Below are 14,323 nucleotides of genomic sequence, written 5' to 3'. Positions count from 1 at the left end.
GCAGGGGAATCTATTTTTCTTTGATTGGAAGCAGCTAGCATGGCACATGGGGTGTGTGTGTGTGTATGTGTATGTGTTTTTCCTACTATATTTATTTGAGGCAGCTGTTTCACAGCTTTCAGCTTTGAAGTTATAGCTAAGTGTGTATTTGTTTGATAGAAGACTCGAGAACCTCTTTTACTGCCAGTACACGTAAAGCTTGGCTAAGCAGACGCATCAGGAGCAAACCATTTGTGTTCGCCAATCTGTCTCGGCAAGTCCCAGGGCCACTATCTTGCTAGAAGCCACGGTGTGCTTTGGAAAGCATGAAATTAGTTTTATACTGAGCACATGGTTTCTTATTTAGCAGCTCTTTTTATGGTAATGGTCAATTTATGGTTCACTGCCAGGATTTTGGTGTACTGTCAAAACTGATAGCTTCTGCTAAGGCGTCTCTATGAAGGTTTAAAAAAAAAGAAAAGTGGAGAGATGGGAAGAACCTAATTAGACCCTCAAGAATAGACTCTTACCTTCAACCTCATCTACTCTCTAGATGCATTGGCATTTCTCTCAAGTTCCTTTATATTGTTTAATCCAGGACCTATTAAAGTTGCTAATATCTGCCACTTTGTCCTTTGCTAACATGTGACATTGAAATAGTTATGTTCTGAAATGCGAAGTATTTATTTTTTGCAATACATTTGTAGAAAATCACTCTATTAATGTTAGCCATATTGTGCAATTCATCACTACACTTATCTGCTTGTCTGATAATGCATCCTAGAGCACTGTTGGAGAGAGGGAAAGGCTTTAATACATCTTATAATTGACATAAGCTATTCGTACTTAGTTGTACATGTATATGCTATGAGTAGGGTGAGTTAAATAATAAAATTAAAACAGCCTGTAGATACATTAGAAATTTGACCCAAAAAAGTGCCTTCTTTCATGCAGTGGTCTCATTTAGAAAAGCAAAAGCTGTCAAATGCTAAAATGATACTAATATTAAATACAGTTTTTGTGTGTTTCCACAGAATAAAAATGAAATGCATTTGTCAATGTGCTAAGAATGCTTTCCCTAGCCTTCTCTTTCTATCAGAAGATAATCCTGGTTGAAAGTTATGCTGGTCATAATGCATTTTGAAATAGAGGTGATCAAAATTACCAGGACATTTAGTGGAGTATTTATTTTTGTGCTGATTCTTTGCACTGTGGTAATGAATATGCAGGTGGAATAGAGTACATATTGGGATGGTGCTAATATACTTTTTCCCTCATGTGGTCTTGACAGTGGAACTGAAAACACTTCATGAATCTTGAATTTCATGATTTTTTCTTGTTAATTATTAGATCTTTTCCTAGGTTAAGTGATTACACATGTGAAGAGTCAAGATAAAATATTATTGAAATACAGGGTGTAATATGTGCCATTGTAATTAGAAAACAATTTTGTGTTTTTAGATGAAGCAAAATGTGAAACTTTTTTTTCTTCTGTTCTTTTGGGACTGTTATGTCACAAATCATCATCGGATTGTCAGGGGGACTCAATTTTAGATTTTGACTTACAAATAAATATCTTGTATTTATTAGTTCCCCAAAGCCCATGAAACAAATTGGATTCGTGGGTTGAGAATTAGAAAGTTAGAGGGCATTGACGTTTTCTCTTTGAAATTCCTGATGATGTAACATGTTTAGTAAGTGAAAACCTTTTTAAAAAAGTTTTAGAATGTTAGAATTCTCTTAGAATGGTGACATTTGTCATATTACCTAGAGCATAGGACATTCACTCAGAGGAAATAAGGGATGAATTCGGCATATCTGCCTGAAGTCTTAGTAGCAATTTCTCCTTCAGAAGTAGTAGGATTTAGGAAATCGTGAGGATATAAATCTCAGTGATTTGCCTGCATCTTTTCACTTTTGTGTTAAGGTATAGCATCTTCAGTTGTTCTTCAGCAGATTTTTAAAATGATTAGTTACAAAAAATAGCAGATATAAACCTGTTTTAGCTGAGAAACATGATTGCAAAATGAAAGTACTGTTCCAATTTGGCTTTCCTGATTGTATACATCCAACAATAATTTGGGCAATTTATAGAGTTTGTAGTTTCTTTTGAGGTATATTGCTAAGATGAGTATACTTTAGTTGAGAAAGTGGCTTCTTACCTTAAAGCTTTATTTACTTTCAGTCTTTTCACTTACTTTTTTTCCTACTTCCTATTAATAAATTAGGAACATCAAGTTTTAGGGTTTCCAGATTTAGCACATAAAAATATAGAACTCTGAGTTAAATTTGAATTTCAGCTAAAACAATAAATAATATTTTTAGTATATATCCAATGCAATTTTTGAGACATACTTAATATTGAAAATTGTTAGTTGTTTAGCCGAAATTCAACTTGGACTAAGTGTCCTGTATTTCATCTGGAAACTCTACCTACTTTCTAAATAAGAAAGTGAGTCTCCAGTAATGGCCTAGAAAATTGGTTTTACCAATGCCAAAATGGAGGCTCCACATGCCTGTAAAAGTGATCAGTTTTAACTGTTAGGGTGGATGTCTGAAACTCCTAGGGAAAGAAAGTTGCTATCTGAGAAACTTAAAATGGTGTCAAGAAATAAAGGACTGATGGAATCTAAATGACAAATAATAAATGAACGCCTCCTACAATTACTAGTATAATAAAGGCAGCACATTAAATAAGTGTCAGTAACATTTTGAATAAATAATGAGTATTATACAATTAATTTCTAATTGTCATCCCTTGTCAACTAGAATATTTTTGGGATTTTCCTTCCTTAGCAGGTTTGAGATACTTATAAATTCATTTTGTTTTGTTGTAGTTAAGATGCGTAATGACAGGTGCCTCTCTCAATGCCTTCTCTCCTACCCGTTCATCTGGCCTTTATTTAAATATTTGTTACCCTTTTGATTTTAGGACTTAGCTCTGACTGCCACCTGCTAGATTTCTCAGAGAGGCAGAGTAACTTGCAAACTTGACCTAGAAGAAAATCTATGGGATCCTTTAATTACTCAATTTACCATAGCTGAATAAAATAGAATAGATACAATATTTATTATGTACCTACTATGTGCCTCCTATGATGTCAAAATATTTATAGGTAGGTTTTTATTGAATTCTTGTAACAACTTTATAACATATTAATGTAATATTAATTGTACACATGCTGTTTACCAAAACTCCGTTCCCAGACCCAAGCTATCCCAATTTTAACCACACTGAAACAGAGCAGAATGTTCCATTCCTGGATCTGAATGTTACTCTTAGATATGGGACAACCTCCCTGTGGAATAAAGGGGTCCTTTTCTGAGAGTCTTCATGTCACCTCAGGCTATATTGCAAAATCCCCTTTGCCCACTCAGCTTCTGTATTACCTTTCTTCTCTTTTCTCACTTCCTAATATTCCCCTCCTCCTTTTTGTTAATATCCTTAACAGTCAAAAGTAGACATCAGTGTATAATTTGATTCTCAAAATGAGAAAAAAAATCATAGAAGTGAACCGCATGTACCATAATAGAATGTGCTATTAGGAGAACCTACAGTTGATTAATAAATAATATAGACATGTTTGGAATAATTTCTTAAACCTAACCTTTTTGTTTCCAGTCTAAAATGCCACCTCAGTTCTCTGTCAGTTATGCAACATTCAGACCAGGAACCTGTTTTGAGCCTGAGTTGATCAATTGAATGTGAGTGTCATTAACCCAAGTTTTGGAAATGAATTAAGTCTACCATCCCAAGAAAGTACTTCTTACTAAACCATATCTTCTTTGAATTAAATGTTACTCCCACCAAATGATCTAGTTCGTTTTTCAGTGTCTATTGCCCTACCAGACAAATTCCTATTTTTTTCCCTTTTTTTCTTGTCTGTTAACACTATACCCTTATTTCAATCTGATCATTTTAAATCTCCCAAGATATTTTTCACCTCCACTCATCAATCTGTTTCCCACTTTTGCCAAGTCATAAACATTATTGTGTTATGCGTTACTTCTTCTACTAGTTTAAACTGATATTGGTTGCCTTTTCTTGTATTTAAACTATGCTCTTTAGGAAAAGATTCTGATTCGTTTTTACCTTAAATACTCTACTCCAGTCCCCATGTTGGCATCAATGTCCTCCTACTTACTTCAGTCCTATTTGGTTGTGTGACATGTTTGTTATGGCAAAATACCAATGTGAATCCATAATCTAAATTTCAATCCCTAAAGATCTTCTGACATTTGTCCTCAAATTTTTGGAAAAGGTGCTGAAGGATAAGTTAAAGTTCTTAATTTGAAGGACTCTATTTCTTTTAATTTCTTAAAACGTGATACTGGTCAATAGCTATCTTTTCTTGGCAAATGACAATTGAATGATAAAAAGATGCCTCCCCCAGGGAATACCTAGCCTGTCAGAGATGAGGAGCCCTCTGTCCCTGACTTCTTCCAGGAACTCTGCAATGCCACTAAGACATTTAGCAAATCATCTTTTTGCTCACATTTCAAATTTGGTGTGTGAATTTCACTTGGAGATCTATGGTATTGCTAGTTTTCTATTTCTCTGATTCATTTTCCGTTAGTGGTGTTTTTTAAGCAGATAATGGAAGAAATGACTTTATATCTAGAACTTTCCCTTCCTTCCAGCAAGTTAAAGGGAAATGTCTTTACTCAGAATTCTTGGGGGGTGCTGGGAAAGGGCAGGCTACATTTTGAAGAAATTTCAAAATATCCAGGAGTAAGCAGATTTAGAAATGAATCTGCAAGGACTTCTTTTTTTCTGACATTTTTCCATACTTTCTGTGTTTTTATTATTACACAATGGGTAATAGTATAGTTATAATAAACTAGTTAACTCAGTCTAGGAGCTTTTGGATTTTGTGTAATTTAAGTACATAGCCACTTTTGTGTGATTTAGTAAGGTGAGTAAGCAATGAATACCACTCCAGCAGTAGTTAGAAATCCTGTAATGGGCTATGAGTCATGCTTTAATTGGGGTAAGGAGAAAATGGGTATGGCTTGGAAATGATCTCTGATGGTTATCACTTGCTTCAGCTACAACTCATTTAACCAGCAATAAACGAAAGTTTGACTAAGCTATACTGATACTCCAGGGTTGGTCGGTTTTCTGCCAGCCACCATGGTCATACGATTAACACAAACTAATAAAATCTGGTGAAAAGCATGTTTAAGGTAAACCTACAATAAAGCTAAACTCCATCTAAGCTGTAAAAAGCTTCAACTGAAGTAAAATAAACTACAAAAGTGACTTTAACACCCTGAAAACACGATAGCTAAGACTCAAACTGGAATTAGATACCCCACTATGCTTAGTTCTAAACCCAAATAGTTCAACCAACAAAACTCTTCATCAGAGTACTATAAGCAACAGCTTAAGACTCAAAAGACTTGGTGGTGCTTTATATCCCTCTAGAGGAGCCTGTTCTATCATTGATAAACCCTGAGGTAACTCACTGTCTCTCACCACTCAGCCTGTATATCACATCAGATCAGCTCTCCAGCAGCAAATATTATCATTGACCTTTTAAAATGGAGTGGATGCAATAAATGGTGTATAATGAGACTTCATAATAGGAATGAGAGTTGACTTTCAAGCTAACTACATGCAAGACGTTTTATACTTATGAACTCATTTAATCTTTACAACAATCCTATAGGTAAGCATTAGGGAAACTGAAGTGCAGAGAGATTAAGGTAGTTCCCAAAGTCATCTAGCTAGCTCAGCTGAGATTTGAATTTGCAGTGGGGGTGGAATCCATGCTTTTAACCAGTGCTCTAGACTAGTTCTCTGTGAGACATTTAACGAAGTCTTGTGGGCGGGCTAGGTGGCTAACGCCTGGAATCCCAGCACTTTGGGAGGCCGAGGCAGGCAGATCACGAGGTCAGGAGATTGAGACCATCCTGGCTAACATAGTGAAACCTTGTCTCTACTAAAAATACAAAAAATTAGCCAGGCGTGTTGGCGTACGCCTGTAGTCCCAGCTACTAGGGAGGCTGAGGCAGGAGAATGGCGTGAACCCGGGAGACGGAGCTTGCAGTGAGCCGAGATCGCACCACTGTACTCCAGCCTGGGCAACAGAGGCAACTGCGTGTCAAAAACAAACAAACAAAAAACCACCAAAGTATTTGTTGATATTATTTTGTGAACAAAATAGAAAACTCTGGACTGAATGACAGTGTAATTTCGTGGGTTTGTAACTGGTTGAATATCTATACCTAAAATCTACCTGGCCAATATTAACTGAAGGGAAGGCTCCAGGACTCTGCAGTGACTTGGTGAGAACATTGATGACTTAGCCATTAAATCTGTAGATGTTATCAAACTGGGATAATACATATATAAGAAGACACAATTGATGTAAATCCTGAGCCCCCTCCCATACTAAATAAATTAGAATGTCTGTGGCTGCTATCTAGGAATCAATATTTTTAAAGCTCCCATTGTGATTCTAATGTGCAGCCTCAGTTAAAACGACTATTCTAGAAAAGTGGCCCAACTCCAACATGATCAGTTTCAACTAACAGTAAGTGGAGGAAGTGGTGAAAAATGATGTAGGAATATTGATAAAATGTAAACTCATAATATGAGTCAAAAGCATGATATGATTGCTTCACACAATCTTAATGATCTCTTAGATGGGAATTGTAGAAACAGAGTCTCTATAACAATGAAGGTTGGAGTCCTGCTCTTTGCTCAACTGGGCAGAGCATGCCTGGAGTTTGGGTGAAATGCAGAGGAGGGCTTTAGATGTTTTCATTTGAAGGTGACCAGCCTGGTCAAGTTGCACTGAGTACCTTATCAAGGGGAAGAGATTATTAGGAGACTTATTTTGTGTAACATTTGAATTATAGTTTTTCAATAAAGCTTTTGGGTAAAATTAATGTTAGTAGACCGAATTTTCAGGAAGAAAGATTTTTGCTTTATATAAAGAACTTCCCAATAGAGCAGTCTGAAGATGAAGGGATTTCGTTTTTTGGATATGGTACAGATCCCTCACTGGCGTTACTGAAGCAAAAGGCAGATTGTGACTTAGGCATATGATAAAGGAGGTTTAAGGGTTGGATAGATCGTTAAAGTGGATGATCTTCTAACTTCAGACTCTATGATTATATGAGCATGTTAAATTTCAAAGACAATGCATGAGTGACCATTTGTTCATTACATTAGTTCTGCATTCAGGAGAAGCAGTGGAGCAGAGGGGTTATGAAACAGTTTCTGAGGCATTCTAAGTGCAGCTCCACCACAAGTTAGCTGTGTGATTATGGACAAATTACTTCACTTTCCAAGTCTCAATTTCCTTATCTGTAAAACAAGAATAATAATAGGCGGCCGGGCGCGGTGGCTCAAGCCTGTAATCCCAGCACTTTGGGAGGCCGAGACGGGCGGATCACGACGTCAGGAGATCGAGACCATCCTGGCTAACACGGTGAAACCCCGTCTCTACTAAAAATACAAAAACTTAGCCGGGCGTGGCGGCGGGCGCCTGTAGTCCCAGCTACTCGGTAGGCTGAGGCAGGAGAATGGCGTGAACCCGGGAGGCGGAGCTTGCAGTGAGCTGAGATCCGGCCACTGCACTCCAGCCTGGGTGACAGAGCGAGACTCCGTCTCAAAAAAAAAAAAAAAAAAAAAAAAAAGAATAATAATAGGCTCAATTTTATTTGTTGCAAAGATTAAGTGAGAATAATATATATAAAGGTTTTTGCATAGCAAGTGGAGAGAACATGGGGGAAATATGTAATCAGAAATTATCCTAGTAAAAGTTGTGGGGTTGCAATTGAATTTATGATTTGGCGTGTGGTAAAGTACTCAATAAATTCTGCTGTTGTTATTTTCAGATTCTTTTTTTGATTATAGCTGTCTTAATAAAAATTAGGGTCTGAAAGATAAAACCTAAAACAGGTAGATATTGATGGGAGATATGGAGCTGGATTACAGGAGACACAAGTTAAATGGCACAACATGTGAGGCTTTGAGTAGGTGGGGGCCACATAAAGAATGGGCCTGGGCAGGAAAAAAAGGGAGTTTCTGAAAGGGAATTGAGGAACTTTTTTGCTTTTAACTCTTTATACATTTCCAACTATTATTTCATTTGATCCTTACTATAACCCTGAGAAATAGAGAAAAATAACATTTTCTCATTATACTGATAATAAACAAGCATCATCAAAAGGTAAGTGACTTGCTGAAGACAGGAGAACTAGAAGTTAAACCTAGACCTCTCGAACCCCACACCCCCACTCAACAGCTTTCATATGTCACACCAACTTCAACCCAGTTCCATGTGCAACCCAGCTTGAATGTTTGCATTTGAATGACAACTTAACAGTAGAGACTATAAACAATGTGATGAGGTGCGGAAATGAAGGCAAGATGTGAAAAGAGAATAGCATTAGTGAGTTGCTTTTACTGCAGTATAAAGTTTTGTTTTGTTTTTTTGGAGACATAATCTCACTCTGTGGCCAGGCTGGAGTGCAGTGGCATGATCTCTGCTCACTGCAACTTCCACTTCTCGGGTTCAAGTGATTCTCCTGCCTCAGCCTCCTGAGTAGCTGGGACTACAGGTGCCCACTGCCATGCCCAGCTAATTGTTTGTATTTTAGTAGAGATGGGGTTTCACCATGTTGCCCAGGCTGGTCTCAAACTCCTGAGGTCAGGTAATCCACCTGCCTGGGCCTCCCAAAGTGCTGGGATTACAGGCGTGAGCCACCGCGCCTGGCCTTAGTCTAAACTTTTAAAGTGTTTCTATTGATTGGAAGACAGCATTTAAAGAAGTCTGGAATGATGATTAAAAACTCAAGAAGTAGACTTATTAGTCAATGATGTTAATGTTATTATCACAGTTTATCATATCTGAGTACTGAAAGGGCTTTCTGTGTAAAATAATTAACTATCCTTGACACATCTCATGCTAAAGGGCAAACTTCTTTAGCATGGCATAGCAAATCCAATAGTTAATAAGAATCACCATAGAGTAAAAGTTTAATGGTCCAATGAGTTGAGGGAGGACCAAAGACAGGGGATAAAGTTTGTGCTTTGATTTGTCGTTCAAAATAAGAGCTAAAAAATATCTGCAAAATTGATAGAGAAAAAAATATCCTATTATTTATTTTTTAGACAAAGTTGTAAGCTCCCCAAACAAGTATCAAGGCCGGGCGCGGTGGCTCAAGCCTGTAATCCCAGCACTTTGGGAGGCCGAGGCGGGTGGATCACGAGGACAGGAGATCGAGACTATCCTGGCTAACATGGTGAAACCCCGTCTCTACTAAAAATACAAAAAAACTAGCCGGGCGTGGTGGCGGGCGCCTGTAGTCTCAGCTACTTGGGAGGCTGAGGCGGGAGAATGGCGTGAACCCGGGAGGCGGAGCTTGCAGTGAGCCGAGATCACGCCACTGCACTCCAGCCTGGGAGCACAGCGAGACTCCGTCTCAAAAAAAAAAAAAAAAAAAAAAAAAACAAGTATCAAATAAGATGGAGAGTTTTATAAATTATTCTGCCTACTCTTATTTTAATAAATATAGATGAGTAAGTAAAATAGTCCTTCACCTAATCAGAACCCATAATTATTAGCTGTAATTGTCACAATCATGGTTCTTGCTGATGAAGGTATTTATTTTTCTTTTTCACATTTAAATATATTTACATAAAAATAATAAAATAAGGTATATTTAAGGCACAGGTTTTTTTAATCCATAGCCACTTTTACACTCAGACAGTATACATATTCTATTATTGTACTTATACTGTGTATTATTTATTTTACAATATCTTTCTCACCTATTAATCTATGAGTACTTTGAGGACAGGGTCTATGTCTTGGTTCTTTTAAATATGTGACTCTCAATATAATACCTGGCATATGATAATAAGTGATAGACTTAAAATGTTGACTAAAGGATAGAACACTTGAATATAGGATCTGTGAATACTTGTGCAGAACTCAATGCTTTATTTGATATTGCTGTTCATAAAAATATTCATTCTTCCAGTAAAACAAAACAAATATGCTATTTTTCTTACCTATCAGATGGATAAGATCAAACCATATGGTAGCACAATGAGCTACCTGGTGTGTGGGTATGGGGCACTCTCATACATTGTTGTATGGAATATGAATTGGTTTATTTAATATTTGCAGGGCAATGTGGTAATAACTATTAAAACTTAAAAGGTATATCTCTTTTGACCCAGCAATGTCACTACCAGATTTAGTTAACAGAGGTACTTGCATATGTATACAAAGACACATAAAATATTACATTTCCTTGCATGTCTGTATATACATATACATAAAGATTTTATTGCAATGTTATTTGTAGTAGAAAAATATAGGAAAAATACTCAGCAATAGATGATAATTATGGTTCATCCATGCCATGTGATATTATGCAGTAATTTAAAATAATAAGGTATGTCTGTAAGAACTGGTATGGAATAATGTGCAAAATATAAGAAAAATTAGCAATATGCAGAACAAAGTACATATTGTTTGTGTAAAAGATAGGTGTGTATATTTACATGTGTGTATGTATGTATATACATATGTATGAGGGAAGGAGGAGGGGATCAGGAAAAAGAAGAAAAGAATGAATTTATTTCATGGGAGACTGGGGACTGGGTTAAAGGTAGAATTACTTTAAACTGTATACTCTGTGCTGTTTGAAGTAGACTTATATTTAACTATTATACTCTTGTACTTTTAAATTTTTTAACATACACATGGCTTACTTTAAGAATAACAAATATATTCATTTTTAAAAGAAGGTAACATTTGAAAGAAGCGGAGGGGAAATGAAAGGAATATGATGTGATCAAAAGTTATCACGGAAAAAGCTTGTAAAAATTGCTAGATGATGACTTTATGGTTTCTAGTTACAGTTAATGGATGGGAAAAGCTATAGAGGAGAATTCATCCCGCTGGGTAACTGGATGATGATCCAGCCTGTTGCCCTTCTCCTCCTAAGTGTATGTTGCCTAGAAGGTCAAGACAAAAAGCTGGTGTTCGGTCAAGTCCTGAGCAGGAGTTGCATTGATCCTCTATGATTATTTCTGGTATCCAGGCTTAGCCTAATTGATAATGCATGTTTACCTTCCATGCTTACTGGAAACAACTCTGCAAGAATTCATGATTGTACATAGTCATCTGAGTGTCCTTCCCTCAAAACTTCTACTTTTCTTACTTTTAAGTGTCTGTGTAAAACATTAAGGGTCTTGGGGAATTTCAGCTTTGTGTTGGAAATAAAACTTTTCAAGGTAGGTCAATGCAAGTCACACCACCATATTAAAAAATAAAGGAAGAATGGCCAAAACCACATTAAAATAATAATAAAGCATACCTTAAATCTGCAAATATAATGGGATTCAATGCTGCACTGAACTCACCCTGTTTTTTAATCTCATACATTTAGTTCTCTGTTTGAGAAACTCATAACACGGGGTGATCTTACCTTTGGGGTTGTAATACAGAGTCATGATGAGATGATGGACATTTTATGATGAATTCTCTTGCTTCTAGGGGTTTATGCTGAGTTAGAATGTTAATTTAACTTATTCCTTTTGTTTAATAAGCTCAAAATCCCAGCTGAGCCCAAATGGGAGTGATTTTATCTTATATTCAACATCAACTTGCAGAACTGAAGCATGAAAGGTTTGATTAATATTATGATCAGCTGACTATTGATTAACTAGATATTTTCCTTCTGTCTTCTAATCGGTCTAAATTGGCTGGACTGCTGCTCTTTGAAATATGTTCTTCTTTGCATTTCAAGATGATGTTATTGGATTTTCACCAAGTCATACATACCCTTTTCCTGTTATGATCAGCTGCATAATTGCTGGCATTTATGTATTTCCTACAGAGGACTAAGGGTATGGTTAGTGTTTGTGAATCCATAAAGAGCCAACTGGACAACAGAAAAGCCGTGATATTAGTCTCAGCACCATCCTCTAAATTGGCTGAGCTAACGGAACACAATCAGTTGACCTAATGCTAAAATTCTTTGAATTTCCTTCCTTCTTTGCCTCATGAAAAATGACAGCAGAAACAGAGCAGGGAAAGATGCTTCATTAAACCCCTACTGTGAGACAGTTTTCATAGGTTCAGAGACTATAACCTCAAACTATAAAGGCTGAACATTTGTGCAAAAAAGAGAGAGATCTTAATCCAAAAAAGTTTCTTTCCTTTGCTAGGCATTCTTTCTTTATGTACAGATTAGTGCCAAATGGTAGTCTGTTTGTGTCATGCCTAGAGGGTGTGGTGGCTGTGAGGGACTGTCAAGAAACAAGAGTTGGCAAAGCAGGCAAGTTGGTTGCAGAGGGCCTGGTGCGCACAATTCCGGTAGTCTTCCCAGCTCTGGCCACATGTTCGAATCAGTTGGGAAACTTTTATTTGTTTGTTTGTTTATTTTAGAAACAGGGTCTTGCTATAGTGCCCAGGTGGGAGTGCCGTGGCACAATCACAGCTCACTGCTTCCTTGAACTCCCGGGCTCAAATGATCCTCTCACCCCAGTCTCCTGAGTAGCTGGGAATACAGGCATGAGGCACCACTTCTGGCAGGAGATTTTTAAACGATACCATGCCCACGCACCACCCTGATCAATTAAATCAGAATTGCTGGCATGGGTGTTATTAAGAGCGCCTCAGTTTGTTCTAAAGTTACCTTTGAGAATCACTGGTTAAAGGGGTTGGTTTGTGCTCTGCAGTGCAGGTGCTGAAGAGTTTTTAAAAGCAGCACCACAAATGAATCGATTGTGAAGAAACGGTTACAAGTAAATTAAGAAAGTACAAATGGCAAAGATTTTGTGACTTGGTGTCAGGCAGCCACAGGTTCCAACACTGACCGTGACTCTTACTATCTGTGTGGGAAAGTTCTCTTACCTCTCTAAACTCAGTTTTCTCATTTGTGAAATGTACCCCATCCAGTAGGTATGATAATCAAATGAAGTTACATATGCCACAGAATATAGCACAATGCTCAGAAACATGGTAATTGTGGGAAAAAGTAAAAGCAGAGGTACACCTTTCTAAGTTTGAAATCTTGGCTACCTCTTTTTACAAAATAGGAACAGTACTAGCCAAATCTGAACATACAGGTTGAAACCAAGTGTATACATATTTTGCTTGAAGAAATAGTTGCATTTTGGTCAGGTAAATGCATATTTTCAAAGCCTTAATCTATGTTAACAAGTTACTTTTATGATAAAGTCTGAGTTATATTTTGATGGTGTTTAGTAAAAAGGGGAAAAAAGGTCCCAATAAACTCAGTTTATAACTTTTGTTGCCTTATATTATGCTGGTCATTGTGGACAATCAATGTGTGGCAAAGACTCTTTCAAATTTAATTATACTTTTGATTTTAGGCTGCTTCTCCTCTATCCTGTTACCATTCTATTTCTCTTTGTATCATAATTTTTCTATTACTTCACACTAAGTGGCCTGTATATATATTTCTTTCTGAATTGTTCATTCATTCATTCACATGATCATTCAATATCATTTATTGAGCTTAAATTTTGAACTAAATTATCAGTATAGAAGTAGTACGTAATTTACAAATTGACTTTATTGCAATAATTGATTTGGAAGTTAATTAGTGGCTTTGAAGCATTTTCTCGTACATTTACTATTTTAAATTAGGTATAGACTTCCAAGCCAGCTAAGGATAGAGGAAGAATCTTGCAGAAAAGAGTAGTGCACAATTGCCATAGGAAGAACTAAAGTTTATACTACTGATAGAAAGTAATGAAGAAATGGGAACAGGAGATAGAACCTAAGAAGTCAAGGTATATATTGAAATGTTCCTATTATGGTGAGGTCAACATTTAACTCCTTTTCTAGAATTATATTACATGGAAGAATGTCTTCTCGAAGACAAGAAGAATGAGAGAAGAGTCAACTTAAAGTTCTTTACAGGTGGTGGTAATATGATTTGTCATTGAAATGAGACACTTTTAAGAGTTATTAATGATTTAGCCAAGACCCAGGCATAAACTTAGTGTTACCTCATGCTGTAATGTGCGGTCACTCTAAGCAGGGGTGTAATCAATCTTAAAATTGTCCCAATGCAGTGTTAAATAGATAGAGTGAGAGTCCAGATATATTTAGATTTAACAATTTAGAATTAACAACTAAAGCAATCCTACCCTGGGGATACTATGGTGTATTAGTCTGTTTTTGCACTGCTATAAAGACATACTTGAGACTGGGTAATTTATAAAGAAAAGAGGTTTAATTGACTCACAGTTCCACATGGCTGGGAAGGCCTCAGGAAACTTGCAATTATGGCAGAAGGGGAAGCAGTTACATCTTACATGGTGGCAGGCGAGAGAGAG

At 36.8% G+C, this 14,323-nt stretch overlaps 1 protein-coding gene across 5 annotated transcripts in view; it reads left to right on the top strand.

The window, feature by feature from the left end:
• Positions 1 to 14,323, top strand: part of ZNF385B (zinc finger protein 385B) — a 417,130-nt gene that overhangs the window by 112,023 nt on the left and 290,784 nt on the right. The window lies entirely within an intron of this gene.

The sequence above is a fragment of the Papio anubis genome, chromosome 10 (assembly GCF_008728515.1).
Source record: "Papio anubis isolate 15944 chromosome 10, Panubis1.0, whole genome shotgun sequence".
NCBI lineage: Eukaryota > Metazoa > Chordata > Mammalia > Primates > Cercopithecidae > Papio > Papio anubis.
The sequence above is the reverse complement of the archived record's forward strand: the minus strand, read 5'-3'. Positions and strand labels throughout refer to the sequence as shown.